The sequence below is a fragment of the Falco punctatus genome (genome assembly GCF_963210335.1).
Source record: "Falco punctatus genome assembly, chromosome: 5".
Classification (NCBI taxonomy): domain Eukaryota; kingdom Metazoa; phylum Chordata; class Aves; order Falconiformes; family Falconidae; genus Falco; species Falco punctatus.
This window is the reverse complement of record NC_137584.1, coordinates 24,019,251-24,035,106: the sequence shown is the minus strand read 5'-3', so window position 1 is coordinate 24,035,106 and position 15,856 is coordinate 24,019,251.

Below are 15,856 nucleotides of genomic sequence, written 5' to 3'. Positions count from 1 at the left end.
CTCTGCAGCTGAAGTGTTATGCAAGTCTGGATCTCTGCTCTTCACGAACTACATGGGTGAGCTGCTGAGTGGAAGAAAGAGGAATCTGAGGCAAGACACGAAAATTCTCTTCAGATCTGTGAAAGGCTGCTGAAGAGAGGAAGTGAACAAGATGTTCTCCCCTTCAGAGTCAACAGACTTACAATATAGGTTAGGTTAGCCTTAGCAAAAAAATATTGCCTAAAATCTTGCCTTCCTAGAAAGTGATGCTATTATGGCAAGTTCTATCAGATGGCTTATTAGAACCTGCTATATCATTTATATATATATATATGTAATTATAGAAGACATTTCAATATTTTGATTTCTGAAATAAAATCAATTTGTTTCCAGAGTCTGTTAATTTGCGTGAATATGCCATTTCACTTCTAAGGAGGCTGGGAGTACTCTGTTTGCTGTATTTTTATTAGCAATGTTCTATGTGAGACTGTGTAAGTAAACATAGACTGTTTACTTTACACAAAGCAATATAATTTTTCAGACTTCAGAATAACAATGGATGAAAATCTCCCTTTAACACTTCCAGTTTGCAATTTTATTAGTTTTCAGCGTCAAAATTCAGATTTCTCATACTTTCAGGCTTTTCTAAATCAGAAGTATATTGTAATGTATTTATATTTGATTACATATGTGCATATGTGTGGATTCAAGGTTCAGGGAATTGCCTAATCCACAAGTAACTTCTGAAAAGCTTAACTCTTTCTAGCGCTAACTACAAGGACTAGCTTAATCTTCCGTGCCTAAGATTTTGGAAGATCTAGCAAATATTGATGTAGTGAAAAATGAGGTGTAAATGACAGTGGAAATCGCAAGAAAAGATCATCTACCTCCTACAGATTTCTGAACGTCTGTGATAAGAAGAGCTTGCAATCTATCCTTGAAGGCTGCTTCTCTCATCACTGGAGCTGTTGTGTGCTGTATCTAATCAAGTAGTGAGTCAGTGGCAAGAGGTTAGAGGAATGCACCATTTGGATATTATAACTAAAATCATTCAGCTTCTTTGTTGGGGCATCAGTCATCATAGTCACAGATTGTGGCATCTTACAGATTTCTAATTGCTTATTCCTCAAGCCCATCAGTGGAGTTTCTGATATGATTGTGACTTTTTTGTTGGAGGGCCAAATATACTATAAGGACTCCAAAGAAAAAAGAAAGACAAAAAAAGAAAAAAGAAGAAGAAAAAAGAAGTTATGTAACCTCACTATATAATTTAGTAAAAAACTTTCTGAATTGCATCTGCCTCCTAAAACAAAACCTTAATCTTCACTGTTCACTGCCAATATGACAACAGCAGTGTTGGAAACACATGCTTCCAAACAAAAAAAAAAAGTAAAAGAAAACAACTTTCTCCATCCCTACTCAATCTCATAGGAAGACTGAAAATCAACACTTTGTCACTGAGAGTATGGAGGGTTGCTAAGAACTCTGCCAAAAAAACCTACTCAGTCAACAGTGTAAGAACACTTCCCTCTCACCAGTGAGATTTACAGCAAATCCATGAATTCAGAGGAAAACAGTTATATGAAAGTCATTTTCCATAGCATACCAAAAAACCCACCTAGTCTATGGAAGGCTAGCAGTAGAGTTGTAACTGACAGACCTTCTGACTGCTAACTGACCAATTTAAATAATCTTCTCACTCAAGGGAAAGCATTAATAAACTGTTCCAATAACTTAACCTGCTATGTGGTCCATATTAATTGGCATCTCAAATTAATTCGATGAAACCAACCCAGAGCATACAAAACTGATTTATTATCTATGAAAACTTTTTGTTATGAAAGAAATCGCTGTTGCACCATCAAGTTCTGATTTTGACCTTACATACACTGGATAAATCCAGAATAAGTTGCAATAATTGCTATGGAAATAATAAAACAGAGTAGATTAGGTAAATAAAATAGCATGTTAATCTTGTACTGCCTATATAAAAGATAATAGATGCAGCTTTTCCTCGCTGTTATCAACTGTAATGTGTTAGTGGAGATGCCGTGAGTGTGAAATATGATCAGTTAAAAGAATTTAAATAAAAGTAACCAAAGCCTGACAGACATAAATTTTTCCCCAAGAAAAGAAAAAATTTCCTAATTTAGAGAAGAAAGTGAAAATGACAATACAAAAAGTGCTCTCAAATATTCAAAGCAAATCAACTGAAAATAGGTAAGAGATTGGTTTTTGCATGGTCTTTTTTGACTTAAAGTAATTTCACAGTTTGGGGGTTTGTTGGGTTTTTTTTTTGGTGTGGGTTTTTTTGGTAGTTTATTTGGGGTTTTTTTGTGGGGGTTTTTTGTTTCTTTTTGGGTTTTTTTTGTTAACAGCAGGAGATAATGTCACTGGTACTTAACTGTTCACCCATAAAAAAAAGCATGTTGCTTTTGGTAAATACATTACATGCTACACCTGGAAGAAGCTGCTGCACAAAGGAGGTTGACATCCCCTTCCTTTTCTATCCTTGTTTCCATCAGGTGGAAACTGCTACCTGGATAGCACTCTGCAGTCCATCAGCTAAAGGGCTATCTACTTCCTCACAGTCTAGGTGGGATTATATACTCTCCAGAGCCCTCTGTGACAATATGGGACTTGAGGTCACTAATATTTGATATCTGTGGGACTCCTACATTGGTTAAATGGTTTGTTTACTTGGATTTTATATTGCAGCTCAAGAAGAAAATCATTCTAGCTCTGGTTTGGCTGAAGGATTAGCATTTAATGTCGTGGTCTAAGCAAGCTCACTTATGAACAGTGAATCATTGCTTTTAGTACAGGAATAGACTTATTTTAATGGGATCATAACAATCTCCAGTTTAATAATTACTCATTCACTTCAAAATGTGATGGTTATATATAATTTGCTTTAGGTAAAAAAAGAAAAATCTTTAAGTAAATGCAATGATATAAAATCAATCTCAAGTCAAATTTACCTCTGAGCTACATCAGTGCCATCAGCTGAAATTATTTCATCAGGGAGCTACTTCCAGTAAAGAGTACCAGTAAAGAACGTTTATAGACATTTTATATATCCATAAAGTGTGAAGAATGCAAATATGAATATATGCAGCAGTTTTGTTGAATCTTATACCTACCTGGACACTACACAGCAACTTCCAGAACAAAATGTCAGGTGGCAAGTTATAAAACATCATGAAAAACAAAGATTTTGGCTAAGCTACTCCATAAACATATTCACACCTTGCTTCTTTTCTTGAAGTGCCCAGTGAGGAGCACAACCTGACACAGAGATGCTGCATACTTGGTATAACTAAGCATGAACAGTTCTAAGGGTAAAACAGACGTACCTGCCAGCCATCTGCCAGCCTTGCCCTGGCTGCCTCCTGGGCACCCAGCCCAGCAACTGGGTCCACTGGGCTGCAGACCCCTATGGCTCTGCACTGCCTCCTGCTCTCACAGCTGTGCCACAGGCTGGTGTCTGGACGACACACAAATACTTTCTTTACCTCTAAGGAATCCACAAATAAAATCTGACCCTGATGAAATGAAAGAGATATTTTTGACTTTGTCATCACTTAGCTCATGATTTATATTTTTTTTCCCACTGAGATTTAAGCCCGTACTTAAGCACAAGCCCTTACTGAGTTTTTCAGTATCACCATTTCAGTATCAGTATCAATCACCATTACTGGGAAATACTTTATAGAGGTCTGAGTACAACACAACTATGTAGCATGCTGTTTCTGTATCTTTTTATACAACCATAATGTTATTTGGGATTTTCTGCTGCTATCTTTCATTTGTGTCAAAACATATATTTTTTTACTTTCATTGATGTGGGGCTCAGTAGTGTCTATTTTGTTTATGATAATAACTGCCACATCCTCAGCAATTAGTGAAGCAAAGAATATTGTAATCAAAATTTTCTCTCCATTTTTTCTTTTTATTCCTTACCTAGTCTGTTCTCTGTATTACTTCAGTTCAATCAACTTTACCAGCTTACTGTTGTTAGAAAGTGCTAAGTTTTACATTTGACAAATGCTGGGACTTTGGAAGAAGAGCACAGCTGGAGTGGATATAATGAAACAGCATTCTTCCGTACCAAAGTGATCTTGATGCTGATGAGGAAAAAAAAAAACCAACCACACAACAATATAGTATATATTTATACCAGTTTAATGAGGCTCTATTCAAAAATCCAGCTGTGAATATGTGATTAATCTATATACATAGTCTTCCAGTACTAGAAAGTAAGTTCTCCATAGTAAAGACTGATTTCCACACATTACAGATTGTATCTTGTCACTTAATCGTTTCCTGTAAACCATTCACAAGCACGTAAGCACACTTTGGAGTTTGAATATGTTACATGGAAAGCACAGCAGCTACTAATAAGCAGCACTTCATCAGTGGGGGGCTGAGCATCCGTGTAATTCTAGTTCCTGAAGCTCCTCATTTATTTATTTATTTTATTATTATTCCTTTTTATTTTTTGGTCTTTATTCCTTCTCTTTTAACAGAAAACCTTTAAAGCTAATACTGAATTACTTCTGTAGGTGGTGCCAGAGACATTTTGATAGTTTTGCTTGCTTAGATTTAACTGTGGTTTTATTATGTACAAGGGTTGGCTTGATGTCATACATTACGGTTACAAATCTCTCCTTGGATTCTATGTGTTTTTCTATCAGAAGATAAAACAACTGTTGTCCAATCTGGAAAGCAGTGGATTGTCATTCATGTCCTCTGCACTGTGGTTGGTATAGTATATTTACAGAAGGAACCTTCTAAATCTTTAAGCAACAGTATGCGATCTTCTAAATCAGCTTCAAACATTCTAGGCCATCAAAATTTTGGGTTTGTGTCAAAGTTAAATAGAGACTTCGTTATGAATATACTAGTTTCACTTGTTTCATAGATACTGTTAGAGGAAAAACATGCTTTTGCTTGAATTCACATAGTAAGAGACTGAAGGGCCCAGGGGCAATGCCCTGAGAACAAGAGCAGATACAGCGAGTAGATTCTATTACTATTCATTTGTATTCAGCAGAGTTGCTTTGGGGCTCCAGACACTGAGGCAGAAGGTGGACAAAGAACAGGCTAGTGCCATCACATTACTGATGGGCAGCAGGAGCCAGAGGAAGCTGAAAAGAGATGGGAGAAGGGAGCCACAGGCTTCTGCAAAGGGAGGGAAAACTAGTGGAGCTGTCCCATCTCTTAAGAGGAATCAACACTGAAGTGAGGCACCTGAGCTCCCTACACACCCTTTGAGCATTACAAGCTTAAGCACAGAGGACTCAGTTGTGCTTTTCGCAATCCATTTACATTATTTTCTAAACAGCCGCACAGCTTCCAGAGGACATGTAGATTGTACCTCCTTTTTCACTAAGATCTGCGTGGAATAAACTGTTACTTCATGACTAAGGTCTTCTCTGGAAGCAAAGATGTTTTTATCCCCTCACTGACATATATCCAACTCCCACATCAGGCACATTTGTTATTTTGTGGGATCCCTGCCTAAGTTTCCTATTAGTAATAAAGAATTCTAGTAATTTCTCACTTGACAAAGTAATTGTGAGGCTAATATATTAAATACTAAAACATTAAAAAACCTAAACTTATTAAAGGAAGTTCATGTAAGTCACCTAGATAAACAAGAACTGATTTAGGAAATGTATAATATACCTAGGAAAGTGAAGTATGCAAGGAATGAGAAAAAAAAGAAAAGAAGAAGACAGGAGTCCTTTTCATCAAAGAAGGGGAAAAAAGGGGGGGAGTGCAGATAATTCAAGAGATTAAGGTAGTACATATACTTCACTTTCTGTCCATAGGAAACCAGGCTTTTAATTTGAGTTTTCTGGTTTTCCTTTTGACGTAGGAAAAGTGAAATGTTTAGATTATGGTTTCCTCTGCACATTTGAATTGAAACATCCTCATTCCCCCAAAACTTGTGAATAGCGACAAAGCTAGATACCAAAAATCTTTTTCATGAGGGAATGCCTTCTTTTTCTGAATACAGGAATGAAGATTGAGGTAATGTTTACTACAGATGCTTGTTTCATATTTATATTCATATTTCATCATTTAACTGGTTATCTATTAGAGTGGGTCTTCTTTGGGGACAGTCAAGGAACACATCTGCAGTTTTATACATTCATTGCCTATAATAGGATGATGAGATGGGAATAAATAAAAAATAACCACAGCAATGCTAAACATAGACTAGCAAACTCTGTTTCACAATGGAGGTTTGCAACCCAGAGCATGTAAGCACACTCAACAGTTTGTTCTAAAACACATCCGTGGATTAAGATATAAATCTTAATTTATATTAATGAAATGAAAGAATTACAGCAACAGCAGTCAAACAAGAGTAAGAAAATAGTAATCTGTACATTTTGCCACTGTGCCAGTGGCATCAAAGTCTCTGAATCCAATTGTTTCAAAATAAGTGTGCTGGAATCTTCAGAGAAGAGAAAGAAGCTAGTTATGGTATATTTTGTCCCTTCTATGTCACAGTTTAGGAGAAAATGGAAGCAATTATATTCATGAAATGGATCTGTAAGACAATAGGTCAGATTCATTACTTTGAAATAATTTTGCAATAAATTTAAATTCAAAGGTAAAACTTGCATTGCACAACTTCAGCAGACAACAGCTCTGCCTGTCCTTCCATCGTCCAGCAAAAAGCCATCACCTCAGCCTCCTGTTACTCCCTTTGTCTGACCCCATGGAAGAGACATGGACAATACTGGGTTATTTATTTTCATCTATCCTTGGTGCCAAGCATAAAGTTTAGGGTTACAGGTAGCCTGTGTGACCCCAAAAGATCACAGAATCACTGATCCATTTAGGTTGGAGAGGGACTCACAAGATCATCTAGACTGATGTCCTTAGAACAAGGTCAACATTAAAGTGGAGTTGCTCAGGACTTTGTCCAGCTAGTTACTGAAAATCTCCAAGGATGGAGACTACATAACCTCTCTAAGCAGACTGTTCCAATGCTTTATTAGGTTCTCAATGGCATTAGGTGGAGACAGAACAATTTTTAAAAGAAGGGAATTTTATGACCTTCATCTAGTTAAACCATGGTTCTAGAAGTCAACATTTTTTCCTACTTTCTATTCACAGTGCACAGGTTTTAACATATAACAACTTGAGATTGTGTGAAGGCTGGTGATAGGGACATATTCGTTTCATGAATTCTGTGTGTTCATGCTCGGTGCTGATAGCTGTGTCCAGAAGCAGGCAACCCTTAGGGGTGTTTGCAACTGTCGAAAGAAGTTCAGCTCTCTGCTAGTCCAGAGATCAGGGTCATAGCTGCCACTGTGTACCCTGGTAAATGTTATCGACTTGGTTTACTATGCCGTGGCACAGGCATAGCCGCTCTGTTGCACCATTACATCCTAGAAGGTCACAGATTAATCCATGACTCCCTCTTGCCTTCTCCTATTACTGCACATCAAGAAGTTGTTCCGTCTTCAGGGGTGCAGATGATGACTACTTCTTGTTCCACCCAGCTCAGAGTGGTTAGAACAGTTCTAGAAAATATGCCTGAATCTTCCTTGACTTTAGAGGGACCATTAGCCTTTATAATACAAGGAAGATTAGATCTAGTGCTATTAAATCATATATATTATTTTTCACTTCAAATACTTATTTTTGTTCTGTTAGTGATACATAGTACTGTACAGGTGTCTTTTAAGCACATGTGCAAAAATTCCACAGAAATGGCGTCTGTCTAATTTTTCCTGTATGTTATGCCAATGGTGTCCCGAGGATTGCACATCCTTAAGTTGTAACACCCGTCACACAAGTCACACCTGCAATGCTGTAGAGTTAGTTACTTTTGCATAAATTTATATTCAGTGTTAAAACATGCAGCATCATTAGCAATACCATTACTGTGTCTGACCTAAATAATAGATATTAAATATTTAAAATATTAAAAGATACTGGGTAAGAATGAAATGTCACAGTCTTAGTTTATCCTCAGCAGGATATAAGTGATAATCAGCCTAGTAGGTTAGCTTTATTTATGACAGTAAACAGAGTGTGCACATACTATATAAACCACAACTGTATGCTGCTACTTTATGTTTTTGCTATCCCATTTGGACTGCTGTAATGAGACAAGCCATTGTAGTGAGAGAGGTTTGGAGAAAACAGGAAAATGTCTATTTATGACTTGTATAATGTACATTTTATATTCTGGGTGCCTGTAAGACTTGTGAAGCAATGCTGTTCACACAGTTCCCTAAATAATTCTCTGTTGTGATGAGCTGACAGACTAAGAAGAATGCATTACTTGAAAGAGTAAACATCAAGAAGCCTCCAGGGGTTCTTTCACTTCATTCATTTTGCATTATCCCATTTAGAAATTGTAGTTAGATCTCTGCAGCTCTAATAACTGTTCAAGTGAAGTAATGTTATAGTTCTGAAAGACATAAACCTACTGGGCCAAACATAATCACATTCAAGTTCCAGTGGTGGACATGCAGACTAAAATGTACATAATAGCAAGGGGATATGCGCTTGCCAAATAATCAAAGCAGAGCAAAACTGACTCACTTCCTGAAACAAGCAGCTAAGGGTGGATTTTTTTAAAAAACTGCATTCTGCACAAAATTATAAATAATTGCAATTCACATTAACATACCCAAAAAAAGAAGCTCTTCTGGTACTACTTGGGAAAGTTTTCTTTTAAGACAACATATCTGTCACTTTTTAGCTTCCTTATTGTCCAGCCACAGTCTGAAAGTGTAATTTTTTTATTTGCTACTAGGAAACGGAGCGTTACACTGCATTCACGTTTGGCACCTGCACTGAGGCAGAAGCTCTAGAGAGGCTTGTTCAGGACCACCAGCCTGTGGGGCTCATGAGAATTGGAAACAGTGTTGTTTCATCACTTTTAGCCCTGTAACTCTTGAGTCTACACCAAACATTTCCATTGTGCTAAAACAGATTCAGAAATTCTGCAGCACGAGCAGGCTTGTGGAGCTAAGCTCAAAACAGGGCCAACACAGGAGTAACTAATAAGTAAAGATCACTGGATATGTTAAAGGGACATTTACAAGTATATAACTTGGTTTTATTTCTGTCTTTTAGTTAATTCAGCTAAATAAGTTTTCCCTGTGGGTTAAAAATAAATATTAACATTTCACAAGATACCTAGTAGTGGAATCTTTCCTTTTTTTCATTGGAGTTTAATCATGCTCAGCTGTTGGGTAAGTAAGGAAAGATTAATCAGAGGAGTATGCGAAAGAAAATCAGTAAATTTGGTGTGAAAACCTGGCTAGAAAAACTCCCTACAGTGGAGAAAGCACATAAATGCCATCTGAGGCAAGGCAGAAAAAGGAATCACCGAGTCTATGGTGCTGGATAAATAAGCCTCTGTAAATGTTAGGTTCATCTATCTAGACCAGGCATCCTTAACTCTTTATTTGAAGGAAATATCACAGTAAGTATTTAAGTGTAGTTTGAACAACTTAGCTTGCTCCAGCCACTCATCATCTCATATTTTAAAATCTGCAAGTCAGATCCTGAAGCTCTATCAGGCTGTATTAACCAAAGGATCTGGTCCCACCTACCCTACTGATTAGCACACATAGTCACTCTTGTGAGCTGTATGGTTGTTGCAGTTCTTGGCTGAAGCACTGCGGGATGAATTTTATACTCTTTTATTTGTACCTTGCCTTCCTCTGAGAAAGAACAGAACATGACTGAAATTAATGGAGTGAAACTGTGCAAGTCATGACAGTAATTCTAATGGATTGAAAGTAGTATGTTCATTTAAATTAAATTTCTTATGGCAGGATTTAGTGAGACCAGATATCTGTTGACGTAACGATAGTACTTTATGGTTGAAAAAAACATTTTTATCCTTCTGAGCCTTTGCTGGTAACATTAAGAAACACTGTGCGTAAAGAAGTGCTGTTAAGAATAAAACCAAATCAAAAGGTAGACTTTGGAAAGTTATATTCAGAATAAAAGCTAAAATGCTTCTCTGGGTCATCCAGCCTAGCTATCATATATTTTGATTAATCTATAAGCACAAAACTGAAGTATTGTGACACAGAAGAAGAACGCTTTGCGATGTTAAATAAAAGCTAGGACAAATGTATGTATGGTTTGCAGTGAAATGATCAAACCCCAGAAACATCAGCTTTGTTTCAAGGTAGTGAGGTATGTATTCATGCAGATAAACTCAAGCTTTTTGACAAAGCCTCTAGGCACACTGCTTCAGTATGAATAAATAAAAGTAAGCCAAACGCATATTTAGAAACTATGGAGGTGGTATCTTTGAAAAAAATGCTTAAATGAAAGAGAAATATCCTATTTTTTTGAATACAATCTATTAAACTGTTTTTACTCTCTGATATAATCTTTACCATTCCTGTTTGTATGAAACTAGCTAACTGCAGATTTTCTTTCCTTTTAACTGATGTATCCACTCTGAGAGCATGTAACATTTAATTAGTAACTACATATTTATCTAATTTCATATGCTATAGCTCAAAGGGAAATGACTAGATATGCATGAAAATGAAAATACCTTCTAATTTTTTCTAGTCTGTTATGGCTGTTCATATTTAATAATATAGCAAAGTGAGGCTACAAAACATGCTTTCCTGGCACCTTCCTTCCTTTTGGGGGTACTGTAATAGAGGAAAATTTAAAAAATACCCTCTAGTGAGCTTAAATAATGACTGTTTTCTTTGAATGCAGCTTTTTGACAGAGACAGTTTAGAGCCAGTCTTCAACCTGTGCGAGGTTTATGACCATAGTAATTGATACTCCAGACTCAGAAGGATACAGAAATGTTTATCAAGTGGTTAAAAGATGTTAAGCACTCATGATTAATTAATTTTAAATATTATGATGAAATACAATGATAAATTGATTGTACGGTAGTATAAATCAGGGATCACTTCTTATTCTGTAGAAGATTGCTGAATTATTATATTATTCACAATATTTCTTGGCAGGATGCCCACAAGGCAGGGTACCAAATGGTGGATGATCTGGGAAACACTTTATCCTTTACTAAACTGATAAAATAATACAATGAATAGAAGGAGAAGACTGCAAAGTGCTGAGTTACTATGGTGATAAAGGTGATATAAGGACTTCTATAGAATAGAAGACGATATAAAAGCACAGGGAATTCTTCTTATTAAATATGCACCAGTCAGGCTCTCTGCCTTGTGTTAGCTTGCTCACATGCAGTCTCATATATTCCATTTTTTAATGTCCTTTGGGTAATTACTTATTTATCTCATACAAATCATCTAAGTAAACACAGGTTTAATATAACTAGTTACTGAAGTTTATATACCTCTTGGGCTTTTAGTGTTGTCTGATTAGATTAAGGAGAAGAAAAACATACCAAAAAATCCTAGTTTTCTCAAGTTTCCCCTTAACTCCTATGATTAAGTCAGTAGTATGCATATTTAACAACACTTTGCTTTTCTGTGCACTTATATATGGTTGATCCATATTTACTAGATGTAAATTTTAATTAGATTATTTAATAACACTTTGCTTTTCTATGCACTTATATATGGTTGATTCATATTTACTAGATGTAAATTTTGATTAGATTAAAAACAGGGAAAGTGTAGACTCACACTGCATGTATTGAGCTCTTTTTGTAAAGACTGACCTAAGAACAACCCTGATGCCATAAGTGTAAACAAATCTGGGTTTTAATACTGATTCAGGTTTGAACATTTATCCTCTATATACAATTTAATTTAATTTCTTCTCATTGCCAGCACATTTCAAATTATAGCTGAGTTTATTCTCTGAGGTTGTATGTATCAGGAGTGGTGTCAGCGCATATAGAATAAACTGGTTGTCAGAAAACTGGGTCATGAAAAACATATATAATCCATTATTTTCACTCACAGTCTACTGAAGCCTACAGTCTTAGTCAGCAGACTAATGTGTCTGATCCGATTTCTCACCCTTCTTGCTCCCTCCTGTAAACAAATCAAATGGAGCAATTATTAAGTTACCATGATTCACAGATTGTACTCTTAGACTGATTCTCATTTCTCCTTTCTGTCAATACTTTTCAATCCCAGTTCTTCAGTTTCCTCTTAACTTTGGTGTAAATTAAGCTTCAATTTGCTTTTTCTAGCTCTGAGAAATTATTATCTTGTGTTATCATGTTTTCTAAATAAAAAATTGTCAAGCTTTTATTTATGTCTTTAAGAGTATTGCAACACTTCCATGTTCCTTGAAAAATATAGTCATATTGCAACAAACTTTCTAATCCTCCATATATACCTAAATAACAGCCTTTTCTTCATTTAATAATGAGAACTATGGCAATTTCAGAACTATCAATCAAATGACTGCTTAGAAGATCAATAAACGGTTAATCTACTAGTAACAAAAATAATATGGCAAGGTTTATTTTATCACTTTTGGACACACTTCAATGTGAAAATTAGCATTATGTAATAAAACACTAATATATAAATAAATGTACACTCATATTAAACTTTCATTTGTGGTACATTTAGCAGTAGTTCCATCATGATGAAGTAAAGAGAACAGATACATGGGCTTCTGTTTGACTTGGTTGAAGGCGTTGAAGGCATTGAAGGCAAGTATAGGGACAAAATATTATGTCCTGTGCTTTTTGACATGTTAGCATTATCATAACTTTTCAGGTCTCTGTTTAAGCCTTCATTCTTCAGCTTCTAAACATTATACAGAAAAATAGCAAGCGAGATGACTGGAAATTAAATCCTTTTATTTCCATATGTATAACAACCTAATTTCCAGATAGAGAAGAAAACTTTATAGAATTCATCAAATCCTGTTTCATTAAATTCTCAGCTCAAACCTAGAGCTGCAAACACCTAATCTATGAAGCTGTGGGTGGGTACATGATTCACAGGATCAAGTGCTAATAAATCAAACTTTCTTTCCACTCAGTTTGGGAATTAACGCATTGCATCTCCTGTTCTTACTTTGCATGAAGTTCAATACATCAGGCTTTCTGAAGATGTACTACAAATGCTTAAAAACCAAAACTATTTCTTTTCAAGGCTAAATCACTGCAGTATGGCTCTCAAAACAGTTTTCAAAACTGATGAAGCTTCTGATAAATCAGAACAATTTCAAGTTTTTATGCTAAATTTTATCAGTTTATGGCAATGGTGTTATTGAAATGTGTTCTGTTATTATGTGGAAGGAAAATAAATAGATGGATTAAATGTCTAAGTGAAGGAAAAACATACATTTTTGCATACAATACTAAACTTCTAACAAACAGTTACACCACTGAGCATTTGTTCTGATAAACAATCCTTTTAGCCAGCCTAGCTTCAGGCTTCTAGACACTTATTACCTCTTTCTTTGATTGGATTCTAGTTTGTTTACTAGGTTAAACTTTCTAATATGGATTAGCAGTGAAAGTGAAAAAAGTAAACAAATCATTATGCTCATGAGATTGCGAGGGACAAACACATTCATCATTTAAAGGACATACAATAGGTAATGTAGCACAGTGTGTGTCACAGGTACGGTAGGAAACAATTACTGTTAAATTTCACAAGCATACAGGCTCCCAACTGGCAACCCAACTTCTCGTTAGGATTTGTAGCATATTAATTTGTTGTTGTGTATTTATTAAAGCATGCTTTGCTATCATCTTGCCATCAGCTAGAATTATCTTTCAAATATTCACTTCCGCTGCATTCCTCGGGGACTGACACTGATGTTCATACAGACATTCAGTCCTACAGTTCTTATTTTAATGTATCTCCATCTGATTCTGGTGGTGGAACTGATGGAAAGAGTCGAATCAATAACATTATGAAATCATAGCTTCATAGAAAACATAGGCTGGAAATTACTCCAAGAGATCATCCACATTCCTGCTGTTAGGCAGCACCAACTCTGTTTGAGCTTCTATTCCTGCACCCCAAAAAATCTTCTGTCTTTCCACATAGGTAATGTGGGCTTTTTTAGTTTTTTTGCAGAGGCATCACAAACAATTCACAGCCCCAGAGAACCTCAATTGTGTTGCAAGCCTGTGACATTAAACCATTCCTGATAAATATTTGCCCAAATTGTTCTAAAAATGCAAGTCCAGTCTGTCAGTTTTCTCAAATACTTGAAGGCTTTATCATCCAGAAAGATTTCCCTTATGTCTGAAAGTTCTCATCTTTGCAGCAGACCAATAAAGGCAATCATGGCACAGCACTGTAAGTCAGCGGTATTTCAGAGAAAAGGTCTTGAGAAGCAATGAAGTGTTTAGCTTCCAGAACTACTAAATCCATGACCTCCCGCAGAGGTCATGGATTTAGTAGCACAGACATGGAGGACAGCTACACAATTCTGCTGGCTTTCAGACATGATCGTACACCTGCCAAAATAAAACAGAGGACATCGGTTCCTTCCAGACAGGTCACTGAACAACCATGAAATAATAACAATTTTCATTAATCACTGACCTGGTGTGTATTCCAACCAATAATCTAAAGGGCATGGATCCTATAATATATACCTAATAAATGTAAAGGCCCCAGTTCCTGAAGTATTTGATCATCTTCAGTAAAAAAATAAGATAATCTTATAATAGCATATGGGGAGGTTATCCAATTAATACTTTTATTAATAATTCGTTCCTTTTAAAAGATGAAAGATAGGTGTTTGTCCAATCATTATTGCTTCTTCTTGAAAGTAGAGGTAGGTCCTGTATTTTGAGAGTATGTATTTTTACATTACTTACAGATCAGATCAACAAGGTCTGGATGTGGTAAGCTGTACTTGCCCTGACATCATCTAGAAGAAAGAAAATTAACCAGTGGTACAACAAAATTCAGTAATTTCAACTCAGGGCAATCTCACTAACTGAAGATTCACTGGAACATGTCTGGAAATTCCTTGGTTTACAGCTTTGATGTTGGGCTTATCTCTCTCATGGCCACAACACACTTTTTGGTTCTTAAATTCATTAATGTGGCACTTCGGCTCAAAAAATTCGCAGGCTGAGACTGAGGGGTGCTCAAAGGTTTCAGTGAAGGAAATTACTCTTTCTATTTTGCTGTGTTATTAGCCTTCTTCCTTAAGTATCCTTGACCATCCACTTTCAGAGACAGGAGTTTTGGTCTTACCCAATGCACCTCTTTATACATATCTGTGGTCAACATGTTTGAAAGTCAGGTCATGGTTTAGCTACAAAAAATGGATGGAGAACCCTTGGTTAAGTCTTTGAATCTTTTGAATACCTGCCCCTGGTCTTTAGATCAACTGACCCCTGTTTACAGGTTAGTTTCCCCCGTGCATCAGGAATATTATCACAGTGGAGATTGCCTTTTAATCAGCCCCCCAAACCATACTTTTTTGCTAGCTGCTTCTATGGCATCATCTTTTTTAGAGAGATTTGATTCTCTATGTCTCAAGCAATCGGTTAGTACTAAATAAGAGGACGCAATGATCTTCTAAGTGTCTTCCATCAACCTACTGAGAAACTGTAAGAGGTTTTATAACAGTTTTTCCCTGTCTTCAGGGGAGGAGTTATTTGAACTTTAATCTTCCTTCTTTGTACCAACTCAGTTTTCCAGAAACAAATACACAAAACCTGAAAAATAGTCTGTCTTTGAAAATGTTGTTTTTAAAACAGAATCACAAAACAAAAAGCAGTTGGGGCTGGAAGGGTCCTCTGCAGTTGCCTAATCCACCCTCCCTGCTCAAAGCAGGGTCATCCAGAGAAGGATGCCTAGTTTATATAAAGTGTGTTTGGAATTTCCCCAAGAATAAAGGCACCGCATCCTCTCTGGGCACTCTGTGCCAGTGTCTGACCACCATCAGTGTAACAAGGCTCTTCAGTGGCAATAAAGCTAATCCC